Below are 6,156 nucleotides of genomic sequence, written 5' to 3'. Positions count from 1 at the left end.
CCCACCCATCTTGCCCCTCATCCTACTTCCGCTCTTGGCACCTCTTCACCGTCTTCTGCTTCAGTATCAGCTCCTCCTCTGTTGTCCCAAAGTGTGTGGTGTTCTAACATCTGTGGACTCCATTCTAACCTCACAGATATCTCACTCTCTCTCAATCAGTACACTCATCATCACCTCATCACATGCTCCTTCCTTCCTCTCAACACACCTCCCCCTCTTCCCAACTCCTCAAATCTTGTACTTCCCCCTGCCTGCTCTCTTCTTCACCATACCTCCACCAAATCTCATTCTTCCCCTCTCCCCACCTCTCCCATCGCCGTCGTGCACCTTCGTCGTACCTGCTGTCATTGTCTCTCCTCCCTCTCAAAGCTTCCCTCTCAACCCTCCCTCACAAAGCAACCTTCACACTCTTCCCCCTCCAAGCTTTCCTCTCACCTTTCTCAAAAACTCCCCCCTCACCCTTCTCCCTCAGCTCTCTCCTCTTAACCTTCTCCCTCCAATCTTCCCCCTCACTCCCCCTTCCCAAAGATGCCCCCCTCACATCCACAAAGGTCTCTCCTTCCCGACCCTCTCTCCTCCACCTCATTACTCCATCTCCTCCAGTCTTTAACTACCCTCTGCCCCCTCTCTTATTACTCCCCAGGGTACCTCAACCCATCACCACCGAGCCTTTTCTCCTCCTCATCCGGCCCTCTCCCCAAGCTCTTCTGCAATCCCCCACACTTTCAATAACTTTCCTTACCTCCCCCCCTCCTCCCTTGTCCTACCCTCCCCCTCCCCTCCTCTGCATGCAAAACCTTCTCCCCTCACTCTTCCTTAACAGTCTGAACCTCAAATATCCAGGGCCTTCGCTCAAACCTGACATCTTTCCATACAGGTTGCCACTGACAAATCAGACATAATCTGCTTAACAGAAACTTTCCTCCTTCAAGACGTCGCCAACTCCGTAGCATCTCTCCCTGGTTACTCCCTCCTCCGGTATGACAGACCTGAGCCTCGTCCTGGTGGAGGAGTTGCTCTCTTCATCAAAGACTCTATTCCTCACTCTCCATGCACTACCCTCACTCCCCCACACCCCCAGGAATACCTCTGGCTAAGGCTTCCCTCCACTCCCACCTCATGTTTATATGTGTACTGTACCGTCCACCTAACAGTGATGACTCCATCTTCACCTCACTATCCGAAAACATGGACCAACTTCTATCTTCTCATCCAAACTCTCTCTTCCTCATATGTGGTGACTTCAATTGTCATCACGCTAGTTGGCTGGGTGTAGGTACCTCTCTCACCTGTCATGGCACTTCAGCAAAAGCTTTCTGTGACTCAATGGGACTGAATGAATCGGTCAACCCTCCTGACCTGGATCTCAGCCAATGGTACTCCATCTCTTATGGATCTGATTTTGACCAATTTCCCAGAAAATATCTGCTGTTCTTCCTCCGCTCCAATCGGTACATCTGACCACGTCCTTGTCAAAGTGGACATCTCTCTGGCTATTATCAGAGAACCACCTCACCGCCGTCGAGTCTGGAATTTCACTCAGGTCGACTGGCAGGGTCTTCAAGCAGCCATCAAACTTCTAGATTGGTCTACCATCGCTACTTTCTCCAACATCAACTCATCCTGGGAATTCTTTAAAAGAAACTTGCTCTCCCTCATGAACAGATTTATCCCCTCCCGTCTTCAGTTGTCCTTCCCTTCCACCAGCCCATGGTACACTGAAGCTTGTGGCGAGGCAGTTGTCCTGAAACAACTTGCCTTCGCCTCATGGAAGGCAAACCCAACTGAGGGCAATCTCAGTTCCTTCCACTGAGACACCGCAGCACCACCCTGACACACACACACACACACACACACACACACACACACACACACACACACACACACACACACACACATACACACACACACACACACACACATACACACACACACACACATACACACACACACACACACACACACACACACACACACACACACACACACACACACAACCGCAATGTGATTCGGGAAGGTTACCTTGTGGTTTCCCTCCTATCATCAAAGACTGCGGGTCCCGATGGCTTCGTCCCAATCGCGGCACATCGAGCGATTCACTCGACCACCAGGTAAGTCAATATAATGATAAAAACCTCCAAATTCCCCCATTTTACCCTGACTCTGTGAGCACTGGTCAATTCCCGGGTCACTACTGAGGTCCGACGACGGCACAGTTGTGAAAATGGGTGCATTGTGAGAGTGAATAAATGGATGATAATTATCATGATGATTCATTATGCTACCCTTGGTTATCTGACAGCCTTTGGACCAACTGAGGAGAGTGGGTGTGATGGATGATCGAGCGTGAAAAACATTACATTCTGAACATTTTCTTTTTCTCTCAGAAAGGTTGGCGGTAGGCCCGAACCCTAACCCTGAATAGATAAAGGGTGGATTATCGACAAGGCCACCTTCAAATGAACCCCAGACTATCACCATCAAATTCCTTGCCCCTGAAAATGTCGGTTTAGCCAGAAAAATCAACTTTCTATGAGCTTTAAATACGATGAGACACGACACAAATTTTCACACGGCGGCCATTTTGAAATGGCGAAAATCAGCACTTTCGGGGAAGATCAGCGATGGGTATCTCGATCTTACATGAAAGCCCATTCCCAAATGTACCAATGACCAATGGGTCAACGGTGATGAACATGTTTGCAACGTCAATCACGTGATACACCAGCCGATCACAGGTAATGTGACCTGTCCCCCCAATGATAGCGATTCATTCCGCCATGTTGGTTGCAATTTACGAGTGGTGCTCGTGTGGTCCATCCGTCGGGATACAACACAATCCACATGATCCACGAGAACCATGACCGGGCCCAATACATTTTTGAAATCCTTTTTGGCTTTTTGGTACTATATCCTTTTTGGCCTAATCTCTGAATGGTGAAGAATCACTTTAAAAATTAAATAATTCTCGTATCCAGATCCGGATTCAGATCTTCAGCAAAATTGAATCAATTTGTCATGGTAACACACCCAATCTGTCCAGCAAGTTTCATCCGAATCCGTCCACAACGTTTTCAGATATCATGCGATACATTACTTTAGTCCGATCTCCCGATGGTGAAGAATCACTCAACCAAGCTCAAATGAGCTAAGATCCTCGTCCTCTTAATGATGACGTCTTAAAAACGAATATGACGTCATTGTGATGTATCAGGTTTGCGATAAATTATCTGTGCTAATGCCCGGCTTGATTCCCACAAACAAAATTCAAAAAGCTTGCCTAGTTTCGGAGATAATGGTATAGGCGATTTCCATTAGCGGCGATATTATGACGTCAACTTTTTTTTTAGGAGGAATTTTCAAAATCGGATATGGTTACTGTCTGCGCAGGGTATTTTTACATATATATGCCAAGTTTCAGGAAGTTTCGATGAAAACTGTTGGCTGTGAAACAAAAAAGTCCACAAGAACAACAACGTGAGTCAGACTTAGAGATCCTCCAGGAGGATCGAAAAAATGATTGTATCCACATTTTGTATGACGTCATGAGAAAAAAAACAATCTCAAGACAGATAAATAAATAAGATATGACGATTTTACGGTATTCAAAATAATCTGTTTTATATTACCAATGCAAACATGGAATTTGGACGTGTGAGTCTGGATCTTTTATGAGCCTCGAACTTGTAAAGAAAAAGAAAAGATGTGGAAATTTAAGATGAGCAATCGTGGGCAATGAAACACCTTTACACACTCCGACACCGACGTGTCTGTTGCTGCAGTCCCAAAGTCTGATCTGAAGTCAGAGATACCTGCGGGTGAAGTGTCTGGATTCTGACCCAGGGGCATAAATACGCTTTGTACCCACAGGAACAATGAATCATCGATTCCTTTGTGGCTTATGTCGGTTACGTGATTCATACTCTGACGTACGACCGAAGAGTACGAGAGGATAACTTCCATCTGACATGAAGCAATCGCGTTTCACAACACATGAATGAACACACGCCCAGTTTTTGCAGACAATAAACTATGACGTCATAATGGTCGAGGACGGCCGGGGTCGAGACGTTAATCTAAAGAACAGTCGGAAACAAAGTAATAACATTATTTTGCCCAACTCGGCAAAATGATAAACCAAGTAATAGAGAGTGATTATGACGTCAAACAGACACAATAGTTGTTTGAAAAAAAACATGAAAACAACACAAGAGTTCATGGAAATGTTTTCTTCCAACACTGCCCCCACGACATGATCCCGATCGACTTTGCATGAATGACTACAATATTTTGTTCAAGATCATAAACCTGCTCATTCATAAATCACCTCCAAAGTTAAACATGATTCAGGCTGTATGTACGCTTTCCGAATGGAGAACCAAGCTGCACCTGTCGTGGGAGAACACATTAACACATACATTTGACGTCACCCATCCCTTGTCTGCACAATGTTTCCCTGCCATTGTAACGGGTCAGTATCTGCTCAACCTTCAGCCTTAAATTCTTGAAGAAACATTTCTTGATGGTGGGTTTTTTTTTTGGATGATGCAGTACATACATGCCTGTTACACCCACGGGAAAAGTTTCATCCAAACGCGTGGGCTGCCTGATAGCCCGATACCCCGACCACATCCGCCAACCGTGGCCAAGCAGTTCACGGGCTCCCACTCATTCAGGACATTTACAATCACGAGTCCGGAGGGTTTGACTCATTCTGGAATACAGACTTGTTTGCCTGTTTCCCGGATGAAAACCACATCTGAAAAACACTATGTCCTCCTGCTATAATTTGGAATTGGTCACTGGTTTTGACAGCAATACAAATTATGGACACTAGGGCATCAAATGATACACATAATCGAGTAAAGTTTCAGATGAAGCACCTTGCCCCCATTGGAGCATTCAAATTGCATCAGACATGGCAAGAAATGGGAATTGGTGCTCCCAGCTTGCCGGCTCGATGAAAGAAGACGCCATTTACATTTTTGCCGCCTCCATCCCTGTTTAGAATTCCATGGACAAAGGACAAAAGTGAAGTTAATTAGCTCATGATGACCAATCACATTTCATCAATAATTCCTTTTATGACCGAGAAGTTACTTGGTTCTGATTGCCCAATGCAATGTCCTTGAAAAGTTCAGCTCAAAAAAAATAAATTAATAATAAAGAAAGATTTTTCTTTGAAAACATTGAAATTTTTTTGTTGTTGTTCAATTTGCATCCAAACATATAATTTGTTTCCCCAATGGTATTTTCCAGAAACTCCCAAAAAAGGGCGTTCACTCTACAGCCAGAGCCACAGCACCTTTATTTGCATCACTCACCAACCACAGAGGCTTGTACCGTCTTGTTCAAAATGGCAAACCGGCGCAAGCAAGTAAAAAGTGAGGTTTGCATTCCTTCGAATGAAGTGTTTCACCAAACTATCACGGCATGAGGCTGAAGACCCAGGATCAAGAGGTCTGCACCTCCAAGTGATCCCAGTCTCGTATCTCCATGTCATTTGAACAAATTAATTAATGACCGTTGCGACTTGTTCACAGTGAAAAAGTAAAATAAAATGCAAACTCCTCACAACACTCCAATACACATCACGAACAGTACTGCATGAAATCAGTACAATCAATCAGGAGAAAACTAGAACGACACGAGGTAGAGTGAATACCTCTGCCAAGCTGAACAGTTTACATTTTGTATCCTACCAAATGGCTGCATCTGGATTCGGACCTGAACCAAAATCTAATTGGCTTGTTGTCACAACTTTGACATGTCATGCTGTAGATCGTTCTTGGCCCTATCTCACAATGGTGAAGAATCACTTGAAAGATTATAGTATTCAGATCTTCACCAAAATCGAATCAGTTCGTCCTTTTCACACATCCAACATCTCCACCATGATAGTGGTCTTTCTGTCTTCCACCGTCCCCTCTCCGATCTCACCCCCCCCCAACCCCACTGTCTGCGATTTGTCCTCACGGTCCACCAACAACCCCCTTCTGGTAATACTACCAAAATCACTGCTCACCTTCACTCTTTCATTCCTCTTTTTCCCCACCTTTGGAATAAACTCCCTCACTCTATTCATTCCCATTCTTCCCTCCGGGCCTTCAAAACAGCTGTTCACCACCACCTCTTATCATCCCCAATTCAAATCCT

This window comes from Eptatretus burgeri, chromosome 14 (assembly GCF_056783735.1).
Source record: "Eptatretus burgeri isolate ZD-2024b chromosome 14, Ebu_testis_v1, whole genome shotgun sequence".
Lineage (NCBI taxonomy): Eukaryota > Metazoa > Chordata > Myxini > Myxiniformes > Myxinidae > Eptatretus > Eptatretus burgeri.
Note: the sequence above shows the minus strand (reverse complement) of the source record.